This window comes from Oncorhynchus keta, chromosome 23, assembly GCF_023373465.1.
Source record: "Oncorhynchus keta strain PuntledgeMale-10-30-2019 chromosome 23, Oket_V2, whole genome shotgun sequence".
Lineage (NCBI taxonomy): Eukaryota > Metazoa > Chordata > Actinopteri > Salmoniformes > Salmonidae > Oncorhynchus > Oncorhynchus keta.
This window is the reverse complement of record NC_068443.1, coordinates 38,443,007-38,458,312: the sequence shown is the minus strand read 5'-3', so window position 1 is coordinate 38,458,312 and position 15,306 is coordinate 38,443,007. Positions and strand designations below refer to the sequence as shown.

At 43.2% G+C, this 15,306-nt stretch overlaps 1 protein-coding gene across 4 annotated transcripts in view; it reads right to left on the bottom strand.

The window, feature by feature from the left end:
• LOC118402293 (activated CDC42 kinase 1) overlaps positions 1–15,306 on the bottom strand; it is a 155,377-nt gene that overhangs the window by 111,569 nt on the left and 28,502 nt on the right. The window contains exons 2-3 of one of the 4 annotated variants that reach the window (XM_035800380.2): positions 10,862–11,167; positions 10,148–10,195 (exon numbers count right to left, since the gene is read on the bottom strand). The gene's annotated coding sequence lies outside the window, so the exon portion shown is untranslated. The remainder of the gene's footprint in view (positions 1–10,147; positions 10,196–10,861; positions 11,168–15,306) is intronic. The other 3 variants (XM_035800382.2, XM_035800383.2, XM_035800381.2) reach the window with 3 other exon arrangements.

The following is a 15,306-nucleotide window of genomic DNA, read 5'->3' as shown; positions in this document are numbered from 1 at the left end:
ATGTTGACGATCTTAATGTTTTTCCTCATAATCCTGGACTATCGGACCACCATTTTATTACGTTTGCAATTGCAACAAATAATCTGCTCAGACCCCAACCAAGGACCATCAAAAGTCGTGCTATAAATTCACAGACAACACAAAGATTCCTTGATGCCCTTCCAGACTTCCTCTGCCTACCCAAGGACGCCAGAGGACAAAAATCAGTTGCACCCCTAAAAACTAAAAACATTTCTCATAAGAAACTAGCTCCCTGGTACACAGAAAATACCCGAGCTCTGAAGCAGGCTTCCAGAAAATTGGAACGGAAATGGCGCCACACCAAACTGGAAGTCTTCCGACTAGCTTGGAAAGACAGTACCGTGCAGTACCGAAGAGCCCTTACTGCTGCTCGATCATCCTATTTTTCTAACTTAATTGAGGAAAATAAGAACAATCCGAAATTCCTTTTTGATACTGTCGCAAAGCTAACTAAAAAGCAGCATTCCCCAAGATAGGATGACTTTCACTTTAGCAGTGATAAATTCATGAACTTCTTTGAGGAAAAGATTATGATTATTAGAAAGCAAATTACAGACTCTTCTTTAAACCTGCGTATTCCTCCAAACCTCAGTTGTCCTGAGTCTGCACAACTCTGCCAGGACCTAGGATCAAGAGAGACACTCAAGTGTTTTAGTACTATATCTCTTGACACAATGATGAAAATAATCATGGCCTCTAAACCTTTAAGCTGCATACTGGACCCTATTCCAACTAAACTACTGAAAGAGCTGCTTCCTGTGCTTGGCCCTCCTATATTGAACATAATAAACAGCTCTCTATCCACTGGATGTGTACCAAACTCACTAAAAGTGGCAGTAATAAAGCCTCTCTTGAAAAAGCCAAACCTGACCCAGAAAATATAACAAACTATCGGCCTATATCGAATCTTCCATTCCTCTCAAAACTTTTAGAAAAGGCTGTTGCGCAGCAACTCACTGCCTTCCTGAAGACAAACAATGTATACGAAATGCTTCAGTCTGGTTTTAGACCCCATCATAGCACTGAGACGGCACTTGTGAAGGTGGTAAATGACATTTTAATGGCATCGGACCGAGGCTCTGCATCTGTCCTCGTGCTCCTAGACCTTAGTGCTGCTTTTGATACCATCGATCACCACATTCTTTTGGAGAGATTGGAAACCCAAATTGGTCTACACGGACATGTTCTGGCCTGGTTTAGATCTTATCTGTCGGAAAGATATCAGTTTGTCTCTGTGAATGGTTTGTCCTCTGACAAATCAACTGTAAATTTCGGTGTTCCTCAAGGTTCTGTTTTAGGACCACTATTGTTTTCACTATACATTTTACCTCTTGGGGATGTTATTCGAAAACATAATGTTAACTTTCACTGCTATGCGGATGACACACAGCTGTACATTTCAATGAAACATGGTGAAGCCCCAAAATTGCCCTCGCAAGAAGCATGTGTTTCAGACATAAGGAAGTGGATGGCTGCAAACGTTCTACTATTAAACTCGGACAAAACAGAGATGCTTGTTCTAGGTCCCAAGAAACAAAGAGATCTTCTGTTGAATCTGACATTAATCTTAATGGTTGTACAGTCGTCTCAAATAAAACTGTGAAGGACCTCGGCATTACTCTGGACCCTGATCTCTCTTTTGAAGAACATATCAAGACCATTTCGAGGACAGCTTTTTTCCATCTACGTAATATTGCAAAAATCAGAAACTTTGTCGAAAAATGCAGAAAAATTAATCCATGCTTTTGTCACTTCTAGGTTAGACTACTGCAATGCTCTACTTTCCGGCTACCCGGATAAAGCACTAAATAAACTTCAGTTAGTGTTAAATACGGCTGCTAGAATCCTGACTAGAACCAAAAACATTTGATCATATTACTCCAGTGCAAGCCTCTCTACACTGGCTTGCTGTCAAAGCAAGGGCTGTTTCAAGGTTGTACTGCTAACCTACAAAGCATTACATGGGCTTGCTCCTACCTATCTCTCTGATTTGGTCCTGCCGTACATACCTACACGTACGCTACGGTCACAAGACGCAGGCCTCCTAATTGTCCCTAGAATTTCTAAGCAAACAGCTGGAGGCAGGGCTTTCTCCTATAGAGCTCAATTTTTATGGAACGGTCTGCCTAGCCATGTCAGAGACGCAAACTCGGTCTCAACCTTTAAGTCTTTACTGAAGACTCATCTCTTCAGTGGGTCATATGATTGAGTGTAGTCTGGCCCAGGAGTGGGAAGGTGAACGGAAAGGCTCTGGAGCAACGAACCGCCCTTGCTGTCTCTGATCTGGCCAGTTCCCCTCTTTCCACTGGGATTCTCTGCCTCTAACCCTATTACAGGGGCTGAGTCACTCGCTTACTGGGGCTCTCTCATGCCGTCCCTGCAGGGGGTGCGTCACCTGAGTGGGTTGATTCACTGTTGTGGTCATCCTGTCTGGGTTGGCGCACCCCCCTTGGGTTGTGCCGTGGCGGAGATCTTTGTGGGCTATACTCAGCCTTGTCTCAGGATGTTAAGTTGGTGGTTGAAGATATCCCTCTAGTGGTGTGGGGGTTGTGCTTTGGCAAAGTGGGTGGGGTTATATCCTTCCTGTTTGGCCCTGTCCAGGGGTGTCCTCGGATGGGGCCACAGTGTCTCCTGACCCCTCCTGTCTCATCCTCCAGTATTTATGCTGCAGTAGTTTGTGTCGGGGGGGCTAGGGTCAGTTTCTTATATCTGGAGTACTTCTCCTGTCCTATTCGGTGTCCTGTGTGAATTTAAGTGTGCGTTCTCTAATTCTCTCCTTCTTTCTTTCTCTCTCTCGGAGGACCTGAGCCCTAGGACCATGCCCCAGGACTACCTGACATGATGACTCCTTGCTGTCCCCAGTCCACCTGGCCATGCTGCTGCTCCAGTTTCAACTGTTCTGCCTTACTATTATTTGACCATGCTGGTCATTTATGAACATTTGAACATCTTGGCCATGTTCTGTTATAATCTCCACCCGGCACAGCCAGAAGAGGACTGGCCACCCCACATACGCTCTCTCTAATTCTCTCTTTCTTTCTCCCTCTCGGAGGACCTGAGCCCAAGGACCGTGCCCCAGGACGACCTGACATGATGACTCCTTGCTGTCCCCAGTCCACCTGACTGTGCTGCTGCTCCAGTTTCAACTGTTCTGCCTTGTTATTATTCGACCATGCTGGTCATTTATGAACATTTGAACATCTTGGCCATGATCTGTTATAATCTCCACCCGGCACAGCCAGAAGAGGACTGGCCACCCCACATAGCCTGGTTCCTCTCTAGGTTTCTTCCTAGGTTTTGGCCTGTCTAGGGAGTTTTTCCTAGCCACCGTGCTTCTACACCTGCATTGCTTGCTGTTTGGGGTTTTAGGCTGGGTTTCTGTACAGCACTTTGAGATATCAGCTGATGTACGAAGGGCTATATAAATAAAATTTGATCTATATATTACGTCTAAGTAGTCTAGCATGGGCAGGATGGTCATCTGAATCAGGGTTAGTTTGGCAGCTGGGGTGATCGAGGAGCGATTACGATAGAGGAAACCAAGTATAGATTTATCTTTAGCCTGCAGATTTAATATGTGCTGAGAGAAGGACAGTATACCGTCTAGCCATACACCCAGGTACTTGTATGAGGCAACTACCTCAAGCTCTAAACCCTCATAGGTAGTAATAACACCTGTGGGGAGAGGGGCATTCTTCTTACTAAACCAGGAGCTACAAGCTGCCAGCCAGCTATGTGGCCTATCCCTGCACAGAGCAAGGAGCTTATAGTGAGGAGGAAGAGAAAGGTTCAAAATCAGGTCATAACACCAACCCCAAAAAACTGGTGCTTCCAAATAATCATTGCCTCAGTTCTCCAGTCTATCATCGACATCCCATAAAAAAAAACATTTTCAAAAAGAACTAAAACGCTTATAGGCTAGTAGGCCTGTTCGTATGAAACGAATTAGAGGGCTGATATCTGGATTGAGTTTCTTTTAACAGCCTCACCAGTATAAATCCACTTTTTAGAGCTGAAAGACAATGTCCAGAACCTCCCATATTTAAGTAAATAAGTAATCGTTTTAGTGAAAATATGATATACAGTGCATTCCCGAAAGTTCAGACCACTTGACATTTCACATTTTGTTATGTAGCAGCCTTATTCTTCAATTGCTTGTTTTCCTCAAACTACACACAATACCCCATAATGACAAAGCAAAAACAGGTATAGAAACTGTTGCAAATTTACTTTAAAAAAATGTAAAAATTAAAAACATTTACATAAGTATTCAGACCCTTTACTCAGTACTTTGTTAAAACACATTTGGCAGAGATTACAGCCTCGAGTATTCATGGATATGAGGCGACAAGCTTGGCACACCTGTATTTGGAAAGTTTCTCCCAATCCTCTCTGCAGATCCTCTCAAGCTCTGTCAGGTTGGATGGGGAAGTGTCACTGCACACCTATTTTCAGGTCTCTCCAGAGATGTTCGATCAGGTTCAAGTCCAGGCTCTGGCTGGGTCACTCAAAGACATTCAGAGACTTGTTCCGAAGCCACTCCACAGCATAATGCTGCCACCACCGTGCATTCCCTAGGGATGGTGTCAGGTTTCCTCCAGATGTGACTCTTGGCATTCAGGACAAAAAGTTCAATCTTTGTTTCATTAGACCAGAGGACCTTGTTTCCCATGGTCTGAGATGTCCTTTAAGTGCCTTTTGACAAACTCCAAGCAGGCCTTCATGTGCCTTTTACTAACTAAGGAGTGGCTTCCGTCTGGCCACTACCATAAAGGCCGTGCTGGAAAAATGGTGAAACCTTCCAGAAGGACAACCATCTCCACAGACAAACTCTGGAGCTCTGTCAGAGTGACCATTGGGTTCTTGGTCACCTCTGTGACCAAGGCCCTTCTCCCCCTTTCGCTTAGTTGAGTGGGAGGCTCCGGTGCACCTCTTTCTATTCTGGTTAGGGAGAGTGTTCTGTGAAGGGAGTAGCACACAGCATTGTACAAAATCTCCCATTTCTTGGCAACTTCTCGCATGGAATAGCCTTAATTTCTCAGACTGACAAGTTTCAGAAGAAATGTTTTTGTTTCTGGCCATTTTGAGCCTGTAATCGAACCCACAAATGCTGATGCTCCAGATACTCAACTAGTCTAAATTCCAGTTTTATTGCTTCTTTAATCAGGACAACAATTTTCAGCTGTGCTAACAATTGCAAAAGGGTTTTCTAATGATCAATTAGCCTTTTAAAACTTGGATTAGCTAACACAACATGCCATTGGAACACAGGAGTGACGGTTGCTGACAATGGGCCTCTGTACGCCTATGTAGATATTCCATTAAACAATCTGCCATTTCCAGCTACACTAGTCATTTACAACATTAACAATGTCTATACTGTATTTCTGATCAATTTGATGTTATTTTAATAGACAAAAAAAATAGAAATGTCCTTTTTGAAAGAAAAGCTAAGTGACCGCAAACTTTTGAATGATAGTGTATATTTTTTTCAGCGGGTAATTTGTCAATTTTCACTTATTTTGAGCTGGTCTGTATTAAAAATATATGCACTGAGTGTACAAAACATTAAGGACACCTGCTCTTTCCATGACAGACTGACTAGATGAATCCAGGTGAAAGCTGTGATCCCTTATTGATGTCCCTTGTTAAATCCACTTCAATCAGTGTAGATGAAGGGGAGGAGACAGGTTAAAGAAGGATTTTTAAAGCTTTGAGACGTAGATTGTACATGTGTGCCATTCAGAGGGTGATTGGGCAAGACAAAATATTGAAGTGCCTTTGAAAGGGGTATGGTAGTAAGTGCCAGGCGTACCAGTTTCTGTCAAGAACTGCAACACTCCTGGGTTTTTCACACTCAACAGTTTCACGTGTGTATTAAAGAATGGTCCACCACCCAAAGGACATCCAGGCAATTTGACACAACTGTGGGAAGCATTGGAGTCAACATGGGGCAACATCCCTGTGGAATGCTTGATACCTTGTAGAGGCCATGCCCTGACGAATCAATGCTGTTTAGGGCAAAAGAGGGGGGCGCAACTCAATATTAGGAAGGTGTTCTTAATGTTTTGTACACTCAGTGTATATAATGACCATTTTATAAAATGGTATAATTGTGTGATATGATAGCATTTTGCAAACCTGCTCCATCGTCACCCCAAGATTAATGGTTTTGACCACTAAAGTTTTGCTTCACTACAGGCTCCACTGCTTTGATATGTGTAACAACGTTAGCTCGAAACCATGAGTTTCTTTCCATATAATGAAAAGGCACCTGCAAAAGAAAATCCAAAACTTAGTTACATGTCATTTGCGGCATGCATGATCATGAGCAAAGTCATTGTAGCCTATAATTTAACTTATCCTGCGAGAACCATGAGCAGCCAACCAAACTTTGCACCTTGTCCATTACAATGTAGAAAAATGCTTTCAATACTTATCAATATTACCAGAGCTTCCTCTTATTCTTCTTAACTATTTAATGGCAGATCCGCAGCCGCAAGTTATGGAAAATGCACAAACTTGAAATAACATTAGATGGTTAAGTCAAAGATTTTGTGGTGACGTTTTCCATCTGTGGTGACGTTTTCCCTAAATCAATGCTTATAACAAATCTAGTTCTAGTACCAGCAATAGTCAGCTGGCTAATCTTTTGAATATGGTATAGTTTAAAAAACATCCAGCAACAATAGATAGCTTTATGTTAACTAAATAAGGTTAGCAAGATAGTGCACTGACTGCTCTGTGTTGCTATTTGTTGATGTTCATCAACTCCACGTGGAAATACCAACACCCATGAATACATGCATTTCATCTCACTTTACACTGAAGGAATTAAAAGAACCATAGCTTTGACTGAGTTGGAACTTGTTTTGTTCCATAGGCTATAACATGAAAATGACAAAGATATAGGGGCCAAAAAATCCCCCAGAGATTTGCATGATTACCTGAGCAAATGTCCCAAAGCTGCTGGGGTTTGATGGCATATCATGGATTCAGTTTCTCTAGCAGCTAAAAACTGCTGCACGGGCACACACAGCTTGACCTTCAGCCTGACACATTTGTTGGGCTTTTTCTGCTGCCACCACTGTCCCTCCAGCTCACCTCCTCAGTCCCACCCCTTATCATACCATCACATCAACAACAAATAACCTCAATATGGGCAGCTACTTCCGTTGAATTCAGTAGGATGCACCGTCACTTGTGACTTGTCTTTCTGGGATTAGTCTACTTTCAAAATTGAATAACAATAATTCTAGAGGGTTTAAAAGCTTTTTGCTTTTAGACATTTAGGCAGGTGGAGGTGGTGGATTAGGGCAGTATTTTCTTAGACTCATGCACTCTATGACCTGGGAGAGGTAAGTAAGTAATATAATGCTCTAGATTAACAATAGATGAATCTTCTAGAGTACAACGTTATGGAGTTTTCAGATATATAGATATGAGAGAACAGTCCTCACTGACATGTATTTATTTTATTTAACCTTTTATTTAAACGTTATTTAACTAAGTAAGTCAGTTAAGAATCAATTCTTATTTACAATGACTGCCTACACCGGCCAAACCAGGACACTGAGCCAGTTGTGCGCCGCCCTATGGGACTCCCAATCAAGGCTGGTTGTGATACATCCTGGATTTTAACCAGGGACTGCAGTGACACCTCTTGCACTGAGATGCAGTGACTTAGACCCGCTGCGCCACCCGGGAGCCCTAAAGATGTGCCAAGCTTGTAGCGTTATACCCAAGAAGACTAGAGGCTGCTTTGTCATTATGGGGCAATGTGTAGATTGATAATCCATTTTCGAATAAGGCTGTAACATATCAAAATGTAGAAAAGGCAAGGGGTCTGATTCACTATCTAGCCTTATTTTACTTGTTGATCTATTTCAGATCTGTGCTGCTGAGTTGGATGAAGGACGGGAGACGATCAAAGGAAGCCATTTTGGACTATCAAGAACCAACACCAGAAAGGTGCAAACATTTACCCGAGTGCCTCGTTGGCATGTTGAAGTTCTTTGCACGTTAATAGTTCCCTGTCTGTAGAACTTGCCTGAGGCATTTGTTCTATTTATAGAGAATTAAGGCATAATTTGACTGTCCGTTTCCATCTCTCAACTCTGTTGTCCACTGACATACTCCTGAATGAACTAAGAACAGGCACAGTGGCACACTGTTTTTCATGATAGATTGGTTGTGGACACGCGTAGGAGTAATAATGCAAGTGTGTCGTATGTATGGGTGTTGCTGATGTGCTCTTTCAGAGATCGCATTGAATCACACCTGCAGTGAGTGGGCTAGACTACACTGCCAATCTGGTCTATGTGTTACCTGCTCTTCCGGTGTTTTCCCAAGTTAAATAAAAAGGAAAAGATAAGAGAAGCAGCACATAACAGCCTGATGAACCAGAGAGTGAGAGAAGAAAAGAGAAGAGAGAAAATATAAACTTTAAGAGAGGTGTGCCAAAGCAACAAATGTACCCAAGACATGGAGATTGTGAGCGAGAGCGAGAGCGAGAGCGAGAGCGAGAGCGAGAGCGAGACTAGAAATAAGGGGCATCTTAGAGAGGAGAGAAAAAATAGATGACACGAGATTGAGATGAATGCAGTCTCCCACCTACTACAGGGCTGTCTGTGTTACTATTAAGACAGACAATCTAAGTGAGTGAGTCGTACGTACGCTTATCAGACGCTCCATCTCCAGCACGTCCTTGATGTGGTTCCGGTTGCCGTGAACCACGAGTATATGGGCAAGGTTAATAACTAGTGGTGTTACAGCCTTCGGATAGCTTGTCTGACTGCATGCCAACGTGTGACAATGAGCTTAGAGCAGCTCAGCCCTCCCAGGGGGTCCTGGGGAACACATGTCACTGTCCAACTGACAAGAACAGTATTGAAGCATGCAGATTTTTCCTAAAGCATACTATAGCAGACAACACATGGTGTGCGTTTGCCCAGTTATTGGCAAAAGATCTGATCTGACTGGTGAAAAGACCAATTAGTGGAAAAACATCAGAATTGAGCTGCTTGTGTGTGGGCAGAGTAGAGTAGGATACATGAAAACATCTGTATCTGTGTTGGGGTAATTTATCTCTTTAAGAACACCACACCACTGGGCCCCACACACTGTACTGTAAAACAAGTGGGCTATTATTCTTAACAGTATTTCATACCAGCTAAAAAAAAATGTTGTTGAAAATGTAACCAATGTACCACAAACACATACAGTCCATAGGGGAGGAGGAACATTGAAAATGAGACAGCACCACCAACCTATAACTGGAGAACGCAAACGGCCTGCCCCGTTAAAAGGGCCACATGAACACGCTTTCGGACACGTTACTGACACACCTGACATATATCCGGAATAGGCACACCGCATGTCCTTGACTGTGGTAAGGTGAGAACTGTGTGTGCTTATGTGGGAGAGAGAGGAGACAGTTGGTAGAGCATGGCACTTGTAACGGCATGATAGTGGGTTCCATTCCCAGGACCACCCATATGTAAAATATATGCATGCATGACTAAATCACTTTGGATAAAAGCATCTGCTAAAATGGCATATATTATTACAGTGAGAGTGTGAACAAAAACACTGAATATGAGCTCAAATGGGGAAGGATGAAGGGAGAGGTGTGCAGAAAGAGAGCAAGAAGGAACAGAAAAGTAGAGAATTTAAGAGAGAAAATAGTGTGAGGGACAGAGAGCGAGAGGGTTGGTTGGTTGGGGGGGGGGACGTGGCACCCAGATTAAAATAACACTCCCCCTGCCACCACCCACAAGGGCTCCTTCCTCTTACTTCTCTGCCGTCAGTCTGGGCCCCCCAGGCCCTCTCAACATTGAGAGACACTTCACAAGAAGCACACTCGCTGCTATTCTTGGCCGGCCTCACACTCCTCCCCCCATTTACCCAAAAACTGTTGGGCTATCAGAGAAAAGAAGATCATAGCTGCTAAGTAGGGAGCATTCACAAATTTCCTGTACACACCTCTCAGGCAGTCCTCTTTAAACAGCAAGTGAGCAGCAGACACCTCTTTGGGTGCATGGCTGGCCTGTATCTCATCTGAGTGGGAGCAAGGAACAGAGGAGCTCTTGTTTAGCCAAGCAGAGCTTGAGGGAATGACTCTTACCTCATCAGCTGAGCTGGCTCTGGAAACGCCACTGTCATGCACACATTTCTGCCAAAGAGAGAACAAAACCCGCTGCTCTCAGATATGCTTTGATTTTGCGTGGGCAACACGCCTGTTTTCGCAGGAAATGGCCAACCAATCAACATCGCTTTGTCTGTTTGCGTGTGTAGGAGTATGTGGTTGGGTGGTTGTGTACACACAGTACAAAGTGCAATGTGTGTGTGCAACTGTGTTTTGGTCATAGTGCTACAAAGCCACAAAAGCCAAAACACCACCATGTATAAAAAAATTGCACCAGCAGTCTCAGTCAGAGAACACTGGACAACCTGTGACCCCGAATTACATCCTCCTTGGCTAACCCTATTAAAGTGAATAAATACCCTCCATTGAAAACAGGATCTCACTTGCACATTCCTTCCACCAAGCAAAGCAAGTCAGACTGATTTAATTTCCTGTCTGCATTGCTGAGATGCTTTGGACATAAGAATTTGGACTGGAACCGGAATGAACACGGCTTTGACAGCGAGGGTGAATCTCAATGGTCATCTTTGCATCGTTCCTTTATCTGAATTTGCAGACCAAGAAAACTTAGCTCAGACTCTAGATTCAGACTACATTTGACAGAAGAACAACTTTCTTGCAACACACACACGTCCTAACTAACAAAGATTTGCACCAAGCGCTCATAATGTATACACACATCCAATGTCTTACCTCCTAGGTGATGGTAGGCTGAAGGCCGAAAGTAGAAGTTGTCCCGTCTATCCGTAGACCCCCTCTCTCTCTCTGGGGACGAGCCTACCCTCAGGGACAGTAGGGTGTACGGATGGGTAGGAAGGTCTGAGGTCACTCACGGACTGATGGCGGCAGGCCCCGGTCCGTGGCGAGGCGCAGCCCCGGCTAAGAGTCCATTATGTTGCTGTGGGATGGTGCGGAAAGGTCAGCGGGTTACATGGTCTCGCACGTCCCCATCCATGGGAAACCACACACACCCAAGGAGTCTATATTTCAGGAAACTGCCTGAGAGAAAAAAGCACACCCTCAGAATCAAATCCATTGCATAACAATTAGTGTCAATATATGGTCATATTTACTGGAAGTTGTAATCAAGGTTGGTCCTACTTGACGAAGAACACATCGATGCTGTATTAGTCCTACTATCAAATTTGGTAGCGTGGGTTGCGGAGACAGTGCAACATCTACACTTTCTTCCTCTCCAACTCACCGACTGTAAACATAACCCTCTGTTCTTGGGACACATACAAACACAGTGAACATGACACCCTGATGAGTGATGGGGTCAGAGTGAGAAAGCAGAGGTGGCCTAAGCTGAGTGCTCAGCAGGGGGCCAACTGCCTCCCAGGGCCTTTATCTCCAACAAGCATTAATATCTAATGAGGTAAAACATTGGGGAGTGGTACTTGGTTTCTGATGTTACTTTATCTCTGCATGAGATTCAGAGTAGCTAGAAATATGATAGTCTCTGTGTGAAAGGAAGTGTTGACGACATCGTCAGAAACAGCGCTTTGAAAGTTAGTAGGAATTTGTGATAGTTGGTGGGCTTCAGAAAGTCCTCAAGTGCAGTCCACCAATCAGTTTCTTTAAAGTCAAGTGACATGGCCACCTCCACAGGCAAATCGGACAATTATAAAGCCTGAGGGGGAAATGATCCCTAATAAAATTAAACCTGTAGGGATGTCGTTTTTACAGTGACCGTGCGTACAATGCATTGAGAAAGTATTCATTCACCTTGACTTAGTCCACATTTTGTTTTGTTAGACAAAACTCCAAATGGATTTAAAAAATACCCCATAATGACAAAGTGAAAACATGTTTTTGGAAATCTTTGCTTAATGTATTGAAAATTTTATACAGAATTCTCATTTATAGAAGTTTCTTTGTCAGCGTTTACAGCTGTGAGTCTTTCTGGGTAAGTCCATAAGAAATTTCTACACCTGAAATCCTGGAATTCTTTTTGCACGTTAATCTTTTTACCATTCTTCAAGTTCTGTCAAGTTTGCTGATCATTGCTAGACATCTATTTTCAAGTCTTGCCCTAGATTTCCATGCCGATTTATGTCAAAACGGCAAATAGACAACTGAGGAAAATTCAATGTCATCTTGGTAAGCAATTCCAGAACATATTTGGCTTTGTGTTTTAGGTTATTGTCCTGCTGAAAGGTGAAATTGTCTCCCCGTATCTTTTGGACAGCAGACTGATACAGGTTTTCAGCAAGGATTTTGCCTGTTTTACTATAGTGCCTAATTGCTCAACAGGATGCATGTTTTGGAATATTTTTATTCTGTACAGGATTCCTGTTCACGCTGTGATTTAGTTTAGTATTGTGGAGCAACTACAATGTTTGTTGATCCATTCTCAATTTTCTCCTATCACAGCCATGAAACTCTAATGGTTTTAAAGTCACCATTGGCCTCATGCTGAAATCCCTGAGCTGTTCCCTTCCTCTCCAGCAACTGAGTCAGCCTGTACCTTTGTAGTGACTGGGTGTATTGATACACCATCCAAAGTGTCATTAATAACTTCACCATGCTCAAAGGGATATTAAAATGTCAGCTTTTTTTATTTGCATTTTGCAAAGCATTGGAAAACCTACCTGGTCTTTGTGGTTGAATCTGTGTTTGTAATTCACTGCTTGACTGAGGGACCTTGGATAAAATTGTATGTGTGGGGTACAGAGATGAGGTAGTGATTCAAAAATCATGTTAAATGCTATTATTGCACATACAGTAGAGTGAGCCCATGCAACTTATTATTTGATTTAAGCACATTTTTAGTTACAGTCTTGTCCCATCGCTGCATCTCCTGTACAGACTCGGGAGAGGTGAAGGTCGAGAGCCATGTGTCCTTCGAAACACAACCCGCACTGCTTCTTGACACACTCGCTTAACCCGGAAGCCAGCCGCACCTGTGTCGGAGGAAACACCGTACAGCTGGCGACCTGAAGTCAGCGTGCATGCGCACGGCCGCCACAAGGAGTTGCTAGAGCGCAATGTGATGGGATAAGGGCATCCCAGCTGGCCAAACCCTCCCCTAACAACATGGGGCCAATAATGCGCTGTCTCATGTGTCTCTCGGTCTGCTGCGACACAGCCCAGGATCGAACCCGGATCTCCAGCACTGCGGTGCAATGCCTTAGACCGCTGCGACACTCCGGAGGCCGGGGTTGAATTTCTAAAAACATAATTCCACTTCGACATTATGGGATTATTGTGTGCATGCCAGTGACACAAAATCAAAAAATAATACATTTTCAATTCAGGCTGTAACAACAAAATGTGGAAAAGTCAAGGGGTGTGAATACTCTGAAGGCACCGTACATACCCCAACCAGAGCCATGGATTACAGGTAAACATCCACATTTAAGGAGCGGGAAACTAATTTGGACGCTTATAAGAAATCACGCTACGACCCCCTAGCCATTACACAGGCAAACCGTAAATACAGGGCTAAGATCGAATCCTACTATGCTTGCTATGACGAATGTGGCAGGGCTTGCAAACTATCATGGATTACAAAGGGAAACCCAGCCAAGAGCTGCCCAGCAACAAGAGCCTGCCTGGTGAGTGCTGCTTCTGAAGCAAGCAACACTAAACCATGCATGAGAGCACCAGCTGTTCCGAACGACTGTTTGATCTTGCTCTCCGTAGCCGATGTGATTTTAACACATTTAACACAAGAACCTTCCCTGACTTTACCTAAATGTTTTTATTTTACATTGGTCATTTCTCAGAACTATGAAAATCACAAAACAAAAAAAAGAGCCTTTTTACAGTTTTTTCCCTCATACTTTTACCAAACTTAACTCGCCAAGACAACGCACAGTAGGATGCTGGTACCCAGACAGACGCTAATGCTTTTCTCTCTCTCTCCGCACTGAATGAATGGCCGTTAATTTAAAAAAGGATATTATAAGAATTAGAATTTGTAATTAAGAATTTTTTCTTAACTGACTTGCCTAGTTAAATTAAGGTAAAAAATATATATAATAATATTATTAATAATAATTCAATTTGGCCTAAAAGAATGAGGGTGAAGTGGTTGATTTAATTTTTAAAAGATTGTGTTATGCCTATTTATCAATAGCAAATCATTTGACCAGGTGGCCTTGCAGGTTTATATCATTCACTTTTACTTTATAAAAATAATCTGTTATGGGACTGTTTTATTTACTATAACTATTACTAATCAAATTTATTGTAAGGGAAACAAAAACATGCTATGTGTTGCATTATTCTAAATTCCTACTGCAAAACATATTATTGACTCTATCCAAGCTGATGAGTGGGAAACAAACATGTCAGTCAGCCTGCACAGCCTAAACTATACTGTCTATAAACTATAGCCAAGAATTAATTGACAATAATCTGATGTGTCAAATCAAAATCAAATTGTATTTGTCACATGCACAGAATACAAACAGGTGTAGATCTTAGTGAAATGCTTACTTACATGCCCTTAACCAACAATGCAGTTTAAAAAAATACTTTTTTTGGGGGGGAACAATAGCGGGGCTATTTACAGGTGGCACCAGTACAGAGTCAATGTGCAGGGGCACTGGTGTCGAGGTAATTGAGGTAATATGTACATGTAGGTAGAGTTATTAAAGTGACTACGCATAGATAATAGCATAGGGGGGGCAATGTAAATAGTCTGGGTAGCCATTTGATTAGCTTTTCAGAAATCTTATGGCTTGGGGGTAGAAGCTATTTAGGAGCCACTTGGACTTAGACTTGCCGCTCCGTTATCGCTTGCTGTGCAGTAGCAGAGAGAACAGTCTATGACCAAGGGTGGCTGGAGCCTGACAATTTTTAGGGCCTTCCTCTGACACCATCTGGTATAGAGGTTCTGGATGGCAAGAAGCTTGGCCCCGGTGATGTACTGGGCCCTATGCACTACCTTCTGTAATGCCTTGCCGGTCATGCAACCGGTCAGGACGCTCTCGATGGTGCAGCTGAAGAACCTTTTGAGGATCTGAGGACCCATGCCAAATCCTTTCAATCTCATGAGGGGGAATAGGTATTTTCGTGCCCTCGTCACAACTGTCTTGGTGTGTTTGGACCATGTTAGTTTGTTGGTGATGTGGACACCAACGAACTTGAAGTTCTCAACCTGCTCCACTACAGCCCCGACGATGAGA